The sequence below is a fragment of the Triticum aestivum genome, chromosome 5A (assembly GCF_018294505.1).
Source record: "Triticum aestivum cultivar Chinese Spring chromosome 5A, IWGSC CS RefSeq v2.1, whole genome shotgun sequence".
NCBI classification, from domain to species: domain Eukaryota; kingdom Viridiplantae; phylum Streptophyta; class Magnoliopsida; order Poales; family Poaceae; genus Triticum; species Triticum aestivum.
Window position 1 is genome coordinate 124665145 of NC_057806.1, and position 17038 is coordinate 124682182.

A 17038-nucleotide genomic window follows, 5' to 3' on the forward strand; every position below is an offset into this window, starting at 1 on the left:
ACACCCAGGGAGGCCGGTGCCATAATGAACAAAAGTGGGAGGCTTGACACGATTCTGACAGTCCACCGTGAGGTGACCGTCTTCTCTGCAAATGAGGCAAAAGGGAGGGTTTTCACACCGAGATTGGAAATGGCCGGGGCGGTGACACGCGAAACAGGTGAGGATGGGGTTGGAGACTTGGGATTGGGGAGGGATGCGACCAGAGCCACGAGGAGGAGGAGGAAGGATACCGTCACCATGCGAAACAGGACCAGATCCAGAGCCCCGCCGGGCAGCAGGACCAACAGGGCGACGGACCGGCGCCCCCGACGCGCCTCGGGGGAAGAAGCAGGACGGACCACCCCCTAGCCGCCACCGGAGCCCGCAACGGAGCGCCGCCCCGGGGAGCAGCACCCAGCAGAGGAGACGCCTGGGTTGGCCCCGACGAGCCCGCCCGACTGGCCGCCGCCACCAACTCCCAGGGATCGACCGCAGCCATAGGAGCACCAGATACGGGGGGGAGAGGCACCGACGGGCCCGACCTAAAGGCGCGGCGAGACACGCCAGCCGACGCCACCGTCGACCCCGCCTCCAGGGTGAGAGATGCCTGAAGCTTCGCACTAAGAGCCGCCTCGTACTCCAGATCCGCGACCGCCTCGCCGGAGCCATCACGCCCCCGCTTCTATCCGGAGACCGCCTCACTGGAGGATGCACGTGAGCGATCCATCACAGCCACCGCCGCAAAGGAGAGGGAGAGGGGAGGGGGAGGATTAGATCTGGCGAAGCACCGAATGGGTAGCCGGTGTCGAGACAGATTTGAGGAGGAGGCAGGAAACCCTAGAAATGGGGGAGCCGCACCCCTCCGCACCCATAAGTACCCTGACCGAGCCAGGCCCGGCTCGATAGAAGGCCTCACTGGAGGGGTGGGCTGGACCTGGGTCACCCGCAGCCCAGAAGCCAGAGAAGGAAGGGGGAGGGAAATCAGACAAGGACGCCAAGGCCAACACCGAGACAGCCCCAACAGGCCCAGCAGCACCCATCACGGCCCGCACCACAGGCGGGGGAACCAGCGCCGCCCCCGATCACAGATCTAGGGTTGGCACCAACGCCGACGCCGCCGAGGCGACGGAGACCGCAACAGAGGGCGAGCAAGCAAGGGGACCCGCCGGAGAGTAAGACACCGATGGCGACGCAGCCCCAACCACCCCAACGGACTCCAACGGAACCGCAACAGGGGACCAGCACGACGCACGCCGGCGACCACGCGAAACGCGGTGCCACCCATCCACATCCACGGCAGGCCCGACGGGCCGCCCCCGCCCCCGGGCGCGAACTTACGCCGGCGACCCGCCGCCGCAGCCACAGGGGAACAACACACCGGGACAGGGCGGGGAGGAGGAGAAGGAGCCTCAGAATCCGACCCGGAGCCATCAGAATCAAGCGCCCAGAACTTGTTGGCCCGGAGAGGGGCGATGCGGCCAGAGCGAGAAGGGGAGATCAGAGAGCAGAGGGGAGCGGCACGCGACGCCGGAGCGGAGCCCGGAGGAGTCCGCAGAGGGGAGGGAGGGGGAGGGGTTGCAAGGGGCAGGGACGCCGCCGGGGCGGAGCCAGAAGCAGGTGTCTCCACGAGGGGGAGGGGGGAGGGGGGAGAGGAGAGCCATTTCCTGGCACATCTCACTCTTTGGTGCCATTCCAAGCGAAATAGCCGTGGATTTATGACCAATTCAGCCGGGGTCACTGAGAGAAGGTCACAAGTTGACATATTTCTTGTAGTGAATATTTGGGTCGTCGTCATTTGTTATTTAATGGATGAGAAATGTGGCAACACTAGAGGCCGTTGCATGCGGGAAGGCTCTCACATTGGTAGATGATCGCCTTCTTGAGAGCTTTGTAGTGGCTACAGATTCCAAGAAAGTGCAATGGACATTCAGAAGGGGTCCCGGTGAAGCTTTGGAAAAATTATCAAAGGAATCAAGTTGAGATCAGAGAATTTCAATTGCAATTTCGTTATTAAGGACGAGCTTCTAACTTTGAAGCCCATTCATTAGCCAAGTACTCTTTAACATTAGCTGGGGCGTCATGTGTTGGCTGGTGCAACCCCATGATATCTTTTGTATTCCAAACTATGTAACATTTGAGCAATAAAGACTTGGCTCTCCTCAACACAAAATTAAGACTACTCTTTGCAAAGGTCATTCCCACCTTCCCAGTTGCGACAAGCGATGCACATGCAATGCGTCACTTGTTGCAACCTGTGAATTTTTTCCTTTTTGAATTCATTTATTCAAAGTATTTTATCTCTTAAACCCCGTAAATTTTTTGAAACGTTTCACGGTTGGATTCCTCGGGTCGAGATCTTCAAACTAGGTCCCATGTTGATAGGTTTCGACTAACTTTTTTTCACAGAAAATCCAAACAAAAAAACCAACCGAAAAAATATTTTGTTTCCTTTTCAAAGAGGCACAACTGTGTCTCTCGCGAAAGCAAATCCATACCTCCACAAGACGTTAATCTGCCTCTCACGGAAGGAAAAATAAAAAGGAAACATGTTTTCCCCTTTTCGATAGGCACGGTTGTGCTTCTCGCGAAAGCAAATCCATGACTCCATGAAAGTAATCTCTGCCTCTTGCGGAAGAAAAAAAATGTTTTTCCCTTTTTCAAGAGGCACAAGTGTGCCTCTCGCGAAAGCAAATCCGTGACACCACGAGAAGTAAATTTGTGCCTCTCACGGAAGGAAACAAAAGAAAACATGTTTTTTCCTTTTCCAGAAGGCACGACTATTCCTCCCACGGAAACAAATTTGTGCCTACATGATAAGTAATTTGTGCCTATCACGGAAGAAAAAAACTGTTTTTCCCTTTTCTGAGAGGCGCGGCTGCGCCTCTTGCGGAAGAAATTCATGCCTCCACGAGAAGTGAATCTGTGACTCTCACGGAAGTAAAAGAAAAAAGAAAACGTGTTTTTTTCTTTTTCGAGAGGCACGACTGTGCCTCACGCAGAAGCAAATGCATGTCTCTGCAGAAGTAAAGTTGTGCCTCTTGCGAAAGAAAAAAAAATATTTTCCCCTTTTCTGAGAGGCACGACGAAAGCAAATCTGTGCCTCTTGCAGAAAAAATGTGTGTTTCTTTCATGCATTTTTTTTTAAAACCTAAGGCAAACCGGGGCAAAACCGAAAAGCCAAAAAAAGACACATAAAAGCCAAAAACGCGCACAGAAAAAAACCAGAGGGAGTGCTGAGAGTGTGACATGTGGCGGCGGGTGAGAGTGTGGCAAGTGGCGCTCTCTGAGCTTACCTAAAGTGACCCTTGTGGGGGGCCCTGAAGAAGTACTCGCTGATTAGTTGCTCTTGAGAGAGATAGGAGCATGATAGGAAGTGAATTGAATCTCTTTGCCTCAAACTGCTGGCGATTCAATTGCTTACTTTTTTATGTTTTTTACCATATATATATAAAGTTTTTTTTTCAAAAAGTGTTTTTTAAGTTGGAATTTTAAAAAATGTTTACCATTTTAAAAATTGTATTTTCAAATATTATTAGATATTTATAAAGTATTTTTGTTTGAAGAAATATTTTCATTTTTTTAAATGCTCGGGAATTCCTCGCAACCAAACGATAATCCGTAAACAAAAGCCTTGAGGAAACTAATGGACTTTCAGTAGGTTATCTATACGACTTTATAAGCCAATTGCTGGGCCTTCCGGTGATAATGGGCCTTCCGATTTTATAGTCCCCACCCCACCCTCATAGGTATAAAAAGAGCTCCCCTTGGAACGAAGCAAAAATCATCAATAAGAAAAACTCACATTAGGGTTTCGTCTCCTCCAGGCGACGACGGCCGCCTTGGAGAACTCCGCTCCCCTGCCCTCCTCACCGTCCATTGTCCGCCGGGGCTTTGCCTCGGGGCGCCGACTCTGAAGGAAACGCTAGGGAACCCCCGCTCGCGGAAACCGTTTCTTTCTTCGGGCGAGAGATACAACAGATGGCAGATCCGTCTTCAAGCTTGGCTATGGCCATGAGTGACATGGAGGCGATGATGAAGGAATTAGGTCCGAAGGAGGATGACCTAGAAAACATGGTGATCAAGGCGGATGAGCTACCGGAGGAGGCCACCAGATGGATGGCGCTGGTTTGTGTTCATACAGATAAGCCCTATAGCCAATACTGGTTCTTTCGTAACATGCGTGTGGCATGGGATCTAGTGCAAGAGGTGAAAATCCGCCCGCCAGAGGAGAATCTCTACACCCTCCAATTATCGTGCCTCGGCGATTAGGAACTTATGATGGAGGAGGGACCTTGGACTTTCAAGGGTAAAATGGTGGTGATTGCACCGTATGGTGGCTTTACAAAACCGTCTACGACTGAGCTGAACAAAGTGGACATATGGATTCAAATCCATGACCTGCCCGAGGGCTACTTCTGCAAGACAAAATAATTGTCTTCTATGGTGGGTGAATTTATCTGTGCTGAGCCAAAATCCCAAGACTTTGAAGGCAACTTCTTCAGAGTCCGTATCAGGATAGATGTCACAAAGCCGCTGAAGAACACTGTGTCGCTTGTCATCAAGAGGCAGAAGGAGGTTGTCAAACTGATTTTCAGGGTTAAGTATGAAAGATTGCCGGACTGGTGCACTGTGTGTGGTCACTTGGGCCACAAATACAAGGAATATGGTGATGGAATCCACCTTCTGGGAGCTTTGGTATATAAAGACCTTCATGCAGCGTGGTTCAGAGGTCCAAGGCGTGGACCAGGTGAAGGCAGGGAATCAGGTGGTGGACGAGGCAGAAGCCGCTCGGGCCAGGCAGAGGACGAGGCAGGGGAAACAATCAAGATCACCAATCATATGATGATGAACCCGCGATGGGCAAATCTGCAGATACTGAGATGGAAGAGGTGGATAGAAACAGACAACGGGTAGCCCCCAAGCTACGGCAGCGTCGCTGCCAGCTAGCAACCAAGCCCTGGAGGGCAGCAACCTCCTTGCCCTCCCACCCCCAACAATGCCGGAGAGCCCCTCTTCAAAACAGGATCCAAAGAAAAACAAGTTGATACCACAGATCCCTGAGAAGGCAAAGGAGAAGAATCCCACAGCAAACAAACCAATAAATGCGCGTTTGGCGGGCTCCCAAGGGGAGTCGCGCCTAGCGCAATGAGTATACTATGTTGGAACTGTCGTGGGGCTAGCAAACCAGCGACAGTTCGAGAGCTTCGTGATCTAACGAAGCAGTATGCCCCCTCTATATTATGTATCTTAGAAACTCAAATAGAGGGTTCTCGTGTTGAGAGATTGGTAGGTACTCTTGGATTCGATCATAGCTATGCGGTTAGCAGTTCTGGTAGAAGTGGAGGTCTAGGATTTTTTTGGAAGGATTCAATAAAAGTTGAAGTCCTTGGTTATTCTGAGTATCACATTGATGTTTCTGTTGAGGATCTTGTTGACTTACAAATATGGGTAACTTTTGTCTATGGGGAGGCACAAGTAAACCATAGATATAAAACATGGGATATGCTCCGAGGAATTACAGGAGTCAGCATGTTACCATGGGTAGCCATCGGGGATTTCAATGAAGTCATCTACGCCCATGAACATGACGGAGTCGGGAACAGAAGTCAGGCCCAGATGGATTTATTTCGGGACGCTCTTGACACCCGCGGGCTAACTGATATCAGATACACAGGCACAAGTTGGACTTTTGAAAAAAGGTAGCGAGAGAAACCTATACCAGGGTACGGCTTGACAGAGGCGTTGCAAATTCAGCATTTGTATCAGCTTTCCCAAACGCCAACGTTGAGCACAAGAGTGCAGCATCATCGGATCAAATTCCCATTCTACTACAGATGCGCGACGTGCATGCATGCAGAAGGGGCCCACGTCCATTTAAATACGAGCTGTGTTGGGATAGGGACCCAATGCTACATGCGGTGGTGGAGAATGGACGGGCTCAGATCCCGGGAGATTCGGTCGAATCAATCCATGCAAAGCTGCATGGGCTGGCTGATGATTTGACAAACTGGGAACGGAATCATTTTGGCAGTGTCAAGCGGTGATAACCCACAAGTATAGGGGATCGCCACAGTTTTCGAGGGTAGAGTATTCAACCCAAATTTATTGGTTCGACACAAGGGGAGCCAAATAATATTCTCAAGTACTAATAGTTGAGTTGTCAATTCAACCGCACCTGAAAGACTTAATATTTGCAGCAAAGTATTTAGTAGCAAAGTAATATGGAAGTAACAGTAACGATGGCAAAGGTAATAGTAATAGTTTTTGTAGTGATTGTAATAGTGGCAACGGAAAAGTAACTAAGCAGAGATCAATATGTGAAAAGCTCGTAGGCAATGGATCAGTGATGGATAATTATGTCGGATGCGATTCCTCATGCAACAGTTATAACATAGGGTGACACAGAACTAGCTCCATTTCATCAATGTAATGTAGGCATGTATTTCGGATATGGTCATACGTGCTTATGGAAAAGAACTTGCATGACATCTTTTGTCCTACCCTCCCATGGCAGCGGGGTCCTATTGGAAACTAAGGGATATTAAGGCCCCCTTTTAATAGAGTACTAGACCAAAGCATTAACACTTAGTGAATACATGAACTCCTCAAACTACGGTCATCACCGGGAGTGGTCCCGATTATTGTCAATTCGGGGTTACCGGATCATAACACATAGTAGGTGACTATTGATTTGCAAAATAGGATCAAGAACTCACATATATTCATGAAAACATAATAGGTTCAGATCTGAAATCATGGCACTTGGGCCCTAGTGACAAGCATTAAGCATAGCAAAGTCATAGCAACATCAATCTCAGAACATAATGGATACTAGGGATCAAACCCTAACAAAACTAACTCGATTACATGATAAATCCCATCCAACCCATCACCGTCCAGCAATCCTACGATGGAATTACTCACGCACGGCGGTGAGCATCATGAAATTGGTGATGGAGGAAGGTTGATGATGACGATGGCGACAGATTCCCCTCTCCGGAGCCCCGAACGGACTCAAGATTAGCCCTCCCGAGAGAGATTAGGGCTTGGTGGCGGCTCCGTATCGTAAAGCATGATGAATCCTTCTCCCTGATTTTTTCTCCCTGAACGTGAATATATAGAGTTGGAGTTGAGGTCGATGGAGCTCTAGGGGGCCCACGAGGCAGGGGGGCGCGCCCAGGGGGGTAGGCATGCCCCCACCCTCATGGACAGGGTATGGGCCCCCTGGCCTTGATTCTTTCGCCAATATGTTTATATATTCCAAAAATATTCTCCGTGAAGTTTCAGGTCATTCTGAGAACTTTTATTTCTACACAAAAATAACACCATGGCAATTCTGCTGAAAACAGCGTCAGTCTGGGTTAGTTCTATTCAAATCATGCAAGTTAGAGTCCAAAACAAGGGCAAAAGTGTTTGGAAAAGTAGATACGCTGGATACGTATCAACTCCCCCAAGCTTAAACATTTGCTTGTCCTCAAGCAATTCAGTTGACAAACTGAAAGTGATAAAGAAAAACTTTTACAAACTCTGTTTGCTCTTGTTGTTGTAAATATGTAAAGCCATCATTCAAGTTTTCAGCAAAGATTATGAACTAACCATATTCACAATAACACTTAGGTCTCATGTTTACTCATATTAATGGCATAATCAACTAGTGAGCAATAATAATAAATCTCGGATGACAACACTTTCTCAAAACAATCATAATATGATATAACAAGATGGTATCTCGCTAGCCCTTTCTGAGACCGCAAAACATAAATGCAGAGCACCTTTGAAGTTCAAGGACTGACCAAACATTGTAATTCATGGTAAAAGAGATCCAGTCACAGTCATATTCAATGTAAACTAATAATAATATATGCAAATGACAGCGGTGCTCTCCAACTGGTGCTTTTTAATAAGAGGGTGATGACTCAACATAGGCCATTCGCAGAGGGAAGCAGGGATTTGTAGAGGTGCCAGAGCTCAATTTTGAAATAGAGATGAATAATATTTTGAGTGGTATACTTTCATTGTCAACATAACAACCGAGAGATCTCGATATCTTCCATGCTACACACATTATAGGCGGTTCCCAAATAGAATGGTAAAGTTTATACTCCCCCTACCACCAACAAACATCAATCCATGGCTTGTCCGAAACAACGGGTGCCTCCAACTAACAACAATCCAGAGGAGTTTTATTTGCAATTATTTTGATTTAGTTAGAGCATGGGACTGGGCATCCCGGTTACCAGCCATCTTCTCGTGAGTGAGGAGCGGAGTCCACTCCTCTTGAGAATAACCCGCCTAGCATGGAAGATACAGACAACCCTAGTTGATACATGCGCTATTCGAGCATACAAAACAAAATTTCATTTGAAGGTTTAGAGTTTGGCACATACAAATTTATTTGGAACGAAAGGTAGATACCGCATATAGGAAGGTATGTGATGTCTACTACACAACCTTCTTCTTGTAGACGTTGGGCATCCAAGTGCAGAGGTTTGTAGGACAGTAGCAAATTTCCCTCAAGTGGATGACCTAAGGTTTATCAATCCGTGGGAGGCGCAGGATGAAGATGGTCTCTCTCAAGCAACCCTGCAACCAAATAACAAAGAGTCTCTTGTGTCCCCAACAAACCCAATACAATGGTAAATTGTATAGGTGCACTAGTTCGGCGAAGAGATGGTGATACAAGTGCAATATGGATAGTAGATAATGGTTTTTGTAATCTGAAAATATAAAAATAGCAAGGTAACTAATGATAAAAGTGAGCACAAACGGTATTGCAATGCGTTGAAACTAGGCCTAGGGTTCATACTTTCACTAGTGCAAGTTCTCTCAACAATAATAACATAATTGGATCATATAACTATCCCTCAACATGCAACGAAGAGTCACTCCAGAGTCACTAATAGTGGAGAACAAACGAAGAGATTATTGTAGGGTACGAAACCACCTCAAAGTTATTCTTTCTGATCGATCTATTCAAGAGTCCGTAGTAAAATAACACGAAGCTATTCTTTCCTTTCAATCTATCATAGAGTTCGTACTAGAATAACACCTTAAGACACAAATCAACCAAAACCCTAATATCACCTAGATACTCCAATGTCACCTCAAGTATCTGTGGGTATGATTATACGATATGCATCACACAATCTCAGATTCATCTATTCAACCAACACAAAGAACTTCAAAGAGTGCCCCAAAGTTTCTACCAGAGAGTCAAGACGAAACGTGTGCCAACCCCTATGCATAAGTTCACGAGGTCACAGAACTCACAAGTTGATCACCAAAACATACATCAAGTGGATCACATGATATCCCATTGTCACCACAGATAAGCACGTGCAAGACATACATCAAGTGTTCTCAAATCCTTAAAGACTCAATCGGATAAGATAACTTCAAAGGGAAAACTCAATTCATCACAAGAGAGTAGAGGGGGAGAAACATCATAAGATCCAAATATAATAGCAAAGCTCGCGATACATCAAGATCGTACCACCTCAAGAACACGAGAGAGAGAGAGATCAAACACATAGCTACTGGTACATACCCTCAGCCCCGAGGGTGAACTACTCCCTTCTCATCATGGAGAGCACCGGGATGATGAAGATGGCCACCGGAGAGGGATTCCCCCCTCCGGCAGGGTGCCGGAACGGGTCTAAATTGGTTTTCGATGGCCACAGAGGTTTCTGGGTGGAACTCCCGATCTATTCTGCTCCCCGATGTTTTTAGGGTATATGGACATATATAGGCGAAAGAAGTTGGTCAGGGGATCCACGAGGGGCCCACGAGGGTGGGGGCGCACCCAGGGGGTAGGGCACACCTCCCTGCCTCGTGTCTTCCTTGAGGCTTCCCTGGCGTCTACTCCAAGTCTCCTGAATTGCTTCCGTTCCAAAAATAAGTTCCGTGAAGTTTCAGGTCAATTGGGCTCCGTTTGATTTTCCTTTTCTGCGATACTCTAAAACAAGGAAAAAACAGAAACTAGCACTGGTGTAGGATCGAAAGTATGTCTAGAGGGGGGGGGTGATTAGACTACTTGACCAATTAAAAATCTATCCTTTTCCCAATTTTAGTCTTTGGCAGATTTTAGCTATCTTAGCACAAGTCAAGCAATCTTAACGCAATTCAAGCAAGCATGCAAAGAGTCTATGAGCAGCGGAAATTAAAGCATGCAACTTGCAAGAATGTAAAGGGAAGGGTTTGGAGAATTCAAACGCAATTGGAGACACAGATGTTTTTGTCATGGTTCCGATAGGTGGTGCTATCGTACATCCACGTTCATGGAGACTTCAACCCACGAAGGGTAACGGTTGCGCGAGTCCACGGAGGGCTCCACCCATGAAGGGTCCATGAAGAAGCAACCTTGTCTATCCCATCATGGCCATCGCCCACGAAGGACTTGCCTCACTAGCGGTAGATCTTCACGAAGTAGGCGATCTCCTTGCCCTTACAAACTCCTTGGTTCAACTCCACAATCTTTGTCGGAGGCTCCCAAGTGACACCTAGCCAATCTAGGAGACACCACTCTCCAAGAAGTAACAAATGGTGTGTTGATGATGAACTCCTTGCTCTTGTGCCTCAAATGATAGTCTCCCCAACACTCAACTCTCTCTCACAGGATATGGATTTGGTGGAAAGAAGATTTGAGTGGAAAGCAACTTGGGGAAGGCTAGAGATCAAGATTCATATGGTGGGAATGGAATATCTTGGCCTCAACACATGAGTAGGTGGTTCTCTCTCAGAAAATGTGTATTGGAAGTGTAGGTATGTTCTGATGGCTCTCTCCACGAATGAAGAATGGGTGGAGGGGTATATATAGCCTCCACACGAAAACTAACCATTACACACAATTTACCAATCTTGGTGAGACCGAATTGAGAAACTCGGTCGGACCGATTTAGCAAACCTAGTGACCGTTAGGATTTTCGGTGGGACTGAGATGCAACTCGGTAGGACCGATATGGTTAGGGTTAGGGCATAACGTAATCTCGGTGTGACCGATTACACAAACTCGGTGGGACCGATTTTGGTAATAAGCTAACCAGAGAGTTGGTCAGGTAAACTCGGTGGGACCGATCGCTCATTTCGGTGGGACCGAAATGTTACAAAAGGGAAACAGAGAGTTTACATTGCAATCTCTATGGGACTGATCGCTCATCCCGGTAGGACCAAAACGTTACGAAGGGAAACAAAGAGATTACAACCCCATCTCGGTGTGACCGAGATCCCTATCGGTGAGACCGATTTGCCTAGGGTTTGTGGTAGTGGCTATGACATCTGAACTCGGTGGCGCCAGATAGAAAGAATCGGTGGGGCCGAGTTTGACTTTTGGTTTAGGTCATATGTGGACGTGGGAAGGTAGTTGAGGGTTTTGGAAGATATCACTAAGCACTATGAAGCAAGAACCTCATCAAGCAACACCTCATCCCTCCTTGATAGTATTGGCTTTTCCTATAGACTCAATGTGATCTTGGATCACTAAAATATAAAATGTAGAGTCTTGAGCTTTGAGCTTGAGCCAATCTTTTTGTCCTTAGTATTTTGAGGGGTGCACTTTCCTCATCCATGCCATGCCATTCATTGAGCTTTTCCTGAAATATTAATCTTGGAATAGCATTAGCTCAATGAGCTATATGTTGTTAGGAATTACCAAAACCACCTAGGTATAGTTGCACTTTCAATCTCCCCCTTTTTGGTAATTGATGACAACATATAGATCAAAGCTTCGAGGAATGATAATAAGAGTGAAAAACATTGTCGCTTTGAGAAGTATGTGAAAAGCAAGAGCTCCCCCTAAATTTGTGCATAGTTTATGATTTGCTTTGGACTGCAAATGCAGAGAGAATTAGGCTCATGGGTTACTCTTCCATGTCACATACATCTTGGTGGAGCGCTCAAAATGATAATAATTAAATACATGCACTCATCACCAAGCAAAGTGAATGATCATATAGGGATAAAATGATAATGTCATCCAACAAGCATTAATGTAGCATATGATCAAACACACATGATCATCCAAGTATCACATAGACAGAAAGTATCTCAAACAAGCAAATAAAGTTCAACCACCAAAGCAAGAGATAATAAAAGGCAACGCTCTCTCTCGAAGCCTATGATCTATACATATTTCTCCCCCTTTGGCAACAAGTTACCAAAAAGTTCCTAGAAAATGCATAGCACTAAATCGTCTCTCAGGCTTGGTCTTTAGGTGGTGGTGTCCGGATAACTCCAAGAACGAAGGCTTCAGTCGATGTAGATGGAGCTGATGGAGTAGGTGCTGGAGCTGGTGGCACTGAAGCTGTAGCTGGTGCAGATGAAGTGGCTCTGGTGTCTGGAACAGGCACTGCAGCAGACCTCTGAGCTCTAGGCACTCTGGCAAATGCATCAGTGGTTGTCTTCCCCTTCCTCTCCTGCATATCATCCTGAAGTTGCTCCACAACAGACTGGATCTCAGTTACCTTCACATCCAAGTCATAGAACTTATGCTCTATGATCCTTTCCAAGCTCTCCTGGTTTTGAGTCAGGGTGGCCAGTCCCTTCTCAATCCTCAGAGTGGAGGCAATCAAGTAGCCAAGCTGATCTTGCTTGCTCTTTAGAAGATACTGAGATGCTTCTTCAGTAGTTGGCATACTTGCAGCCTTTTCAGCCTTTGCCTTCTCCTTCTTGGCTTGTGCGTGCACAGAAGATGGTTCATTTTCATCCATCACCACAGTGTTGTCCTCAAATTCTGGGTAGATGGGCAGGTGCTCCTTGTCCAGCAGATATGTGCCAGTGCCCATCTTGGAGTTAATCAGCTCCTGGATCTATGGGGCATACCCACAACTCCTCTTCTGATATGCAACTATCCTATTTATGGTTTCCACTATTAGGCTCATGATTTTGAACTTCCGTGGGACATCAAAGATGTGAAGCAAGTTTATTGCATGGCCTCTGATCATCTTGTGATCTCCTGACTTTGGCAAGAGAGTGTGCCTGAGGATCCAATTGATAGTTGGCAATCCTGACAGAAGGTAATGTACAGATTCAAACTTATGTGTCTCAAGAGCAGCATCTGGGATCTCCTTGTACATGCGTGCCATGGAGTTGTGATCCTTCTTCTTCTTGGCATAGACATCCAAGTCATCTTCACTCTCTTCTGGAGCATTGATCAACTTAGCCCATTCAGCAACCGTTGACTGGTACCTAGTGCCTTCAGACATCCAGACAATCCTTCCATCTGGGTAGAAGTGAGCTGTGGAGTAGAACTGCATGATGAGCTCATCATTCTATTTTGTGAGCTTCTGAGCCACAAACTCATCAACTCCACAAGCCTTGAAGCTGTCATATACACCAGGGAAGTGATCCTCATTTTCCTCAATGAATGTCCAATCGACCCATCTCATGTCACACACTATGGGCTTCTTGTCAAGCAAGATGGTCTCATAGAAGTCCTGTTGTTCCTTTGTATGGAACCTGTAGTCCACAACAGTCCTTCTCCTGGTGGCATATGGATCAGACTCTCTCCATAGCCTTAGACTAGAGTCCTTCCTGACTTTCATGTTCTCTACAACTGGATGAGCATCATTGTGATCTGGAATTTTTGGCTTCAATTTCCTCAAGACAACAGAATCATCTTCTTCTTCCATTGCAGCTTCAGGCATTGGGGCCTTGTTCTTCTCTGCAGCTGGAATGTTCCTGGTACTCCTCTTTGGTGCAGTTTTGGGTTTTGGAGCAGCTGGCTTAGAAGCTTCTTTGGGCTTAGATGAAGCAGCCCCTGACCTTATGGCATCTCCCATAAGTTTCTGTGCCTTAGGTGCTGGTGCAGCATCTCCTTCCTCTTCCTCTTCAGAGTCTCTCATGATTGAGGATCTCCCAAGCACTCTGGCAGTGGTCTTCTTGACCCTCTCTTTCCTCTTCTTCCCTTCTGCAGCACCCTCTCTGGGTTCAGATTCCAAAGGTACTTGAGTAGAGGCTCTGGCTTTAGACATGGGAATTCTCTTTGCAGGTACTTTGGTCTTCATACCAGGCTTAGTGGCAGCAGCAGTGCTATATTCCTTTTCAACCACTTTCTTCCTGGAAGTGGCCTCATCCTCAACTGCCACATAGTGTTCATCCTCAGATTCAGAAGGTTTCTTCTTTCTAGCCCTGGTGGCAGCCTTTGGCAGATTGCTTGGTGTGCTCCTCCTGCCATCATCTCAGCTGCTAGAGGGACTAGTGCCCTCACTCAAGTGAACCTACTCCTCTGACTTGTTCTGGCTGTCACTTTGATCAGACATATTGCAATCTCTGACAACTGACCCTGTGAATAGATTATAGATGAGGTAGAGTGGATGAGCATAAAAAAATACAGAGGTTTTTGCAAAAGAATGAATCAAAAACTTAGTTTTAGTTTTCCTTAGAAAGCATTTCAGATCAACCGATTTGTAAACTCGGTGATACCGAAGCAGCTTTTGGAACCTAAACTAGTGAACTCGATCAGACCGAGTCACAGTTCGGTGGCACCGAGACTGCTAGGGTTTCACAAAGTCCTGAACTCGGTCACACCGATTTGCAATTCTCGGTCAGTCCGAGAATCGCATGTGCAATGGCCTAAGACGAATCGGTGGTACCGAGTTCCACAACTCGGTTGGTCCGAGATGGTTTCAGCGGAAACCTAACCCTAAATTTTCAAATCATCTCTAATCTACGGTGTGTTTTGACTGGATAAGATAATTTCAATCGTGGCAAGATTCACGGCGAACACAATGTGCTAGGAATCAGATAAGGATAGCACAGTGATCAAGTTCATACCCTAGTTCGGCGATGAACTCGCTACGGCGGCAACGGCGGGGATGATTCCCGTGGACGGCGGCGGAGACTAGTGGCAGGAGGCAACTAGCGACGAGGAGGACGATCCGGATACCCTGGAGGCAGAGCTGGCTAAGCGCGAGCGAAAGAGTTTGGAGAAAATTCCCAAAATTTTGCCCATGGGTATATATAGCCCGACCCTGTCGGTGTGACCGAGTGGAGCAACTCGGTGGCACCGAGATGCATAACTGCAAGCAGTTGCTGCAACTCGGTGTGACCGAAAAGTTCAAATTGGTTGCACCGAGATTGAAAACCTAGATCGACTTAGTGATCTTGGTATGACCGAAATGGATGAATCGGTCAGACTAAAACGCACAAAGAAGTTTTGGAAGTTTAAGTCTATGACGAATCAAGCACTCCGAGTGCTCCTCACACAGAGTGGTTCGAATCTGACTTGATCAAATTTTGTGATGTAGCATGAATAGACTTTGAGACGAGAAAAGCATAGATAGCCGGAGAAGGTTCTTAGGCATTCTTGTCCATCCACTTGGCCAAAAGAAAAGGAAACCAATCAATCAAAACAACAAGTGGATGTCCTCAAATGATTAAATTATGCAACCAACATGCTCACACAATAAAATGAAAAATGAAATATGTGGCAAAGCATGCACAAACAATTCTAGCATCTATCAAGCAATTGGCGATGACTAGGTCATCTATATATGAGTATGTTGACTTAGGAGTCAAATGAGAACATTTGATCATAGGTCATACTCATCGTTTAAGCACAAGTGGGGTTACCACTTTTACATAAAGCATTGTTGTGTTCACACCATTAGAGCTGCTTTAACTCAATTGTTAGAGTAAAGCTCCCCCTAGATGTGAGATCCCCCCTAAGAGGGATGAACTAACCTTGGGTTTTGTCAATGATGACTTCATGTAGATGTTGAAGATGTGGATGCTCAATGTTGATGTAGATCATTTGGAGCTATCCTTTGGAGTGAGTTGCACTTTCAATACCTACACGGGTTAGTCCTGTTGGGTTTCGTAGTAATTTCAAAAAAATTCCTACGCACACGCAAGATCATGGTGATGCATAGCAATGAGATGGGAGAGTGTTGTCTACGTACCCACGCAGACCGACTGCGGAAGCGTTGACGCAACATAGAGGAAGTAGTCGTACGTCTTCCCGATCCGACCGATCCAAGCACCGTTACTCCGGCACCTCTGAGTTCTTAGCACACGTACAGCTCGATGACGATCCCCGGGCTCTGATCCAGCAAAGCATCGGGGAGGAGTTCCGTCAGCACGACGGCGTGGTGACGATCTTGATGTTCTACCGACGCAGGGCTTCGCCAAGCACTACAACGATATGACCGAGGTGGAATATGGTGGCAGGGGGCACCGCACACGGCTAAGGAACGATCACGTGGATCAACTTCTGTGTCTAGAGGTGCCCCCTGCCTCCGTATATAAAGGAGCCAAGGGGGAGGGGGCCGCCGGCCAGGAGGAGGGCGCAGGAGGAGTCCTACTCCTACCGGGAGTAGGACTCCCCCCAATCCTAGTTGGACTAGGATTCCCCGAGGGGGAAAGAGAGAGAGGGGGGCCGGCCACCTCTCCTAGTCCTAATAGGACTAGGGGAGGGGGGGAGGCGCGTGGCCACCTTGGGCTGCCCCTTTCTCCTTTCCACTAAAGCCCATTAAGGCCCATATGGCTCCCGGGGGGTTTCGGTAACCTCTCGGTACTCCGGTAAAATCCCGATTTCACCCGGAACACTTCCGATATCCAAATATAGGCTTCCAATATATCAATATTTATGTCTCGACCATTTCGAGACTCCTCGTCATGTCCGTGATCACATCCGGGACTCCGAACTAACTTCGGTACATCAAAATGCATAAACTCATAATAACTGTCATTGTAACGTTAAGCGTGCGGACCCTATGGTTCGAGAATAATGTAGACATGACTGAGACACATCTCCGGTCAATAACCAATAGCGGGACCTGGATGCCCATATTGGCTCCTACATATTCAACGAAGATCTTTATCGGTCAGACCGCATAACAACATACGTTGTTCCCTTTGTCATCGGTATGTTACTTGCCCGAGATTCGATCGTCGGTATCCAATACCTAGTTCAATCTCGTTACCGGCAAGTCTCTTTACTCGTTCGGTAATACATCATCCCGCAACTAACTCATTAGTTGCAATGCTTGCAAGGCTTATGTGATGTGCCTTACCGAGAGGGCCCAGAGATACCTCTCCGACAATCGGAGTGACAAATCCTATT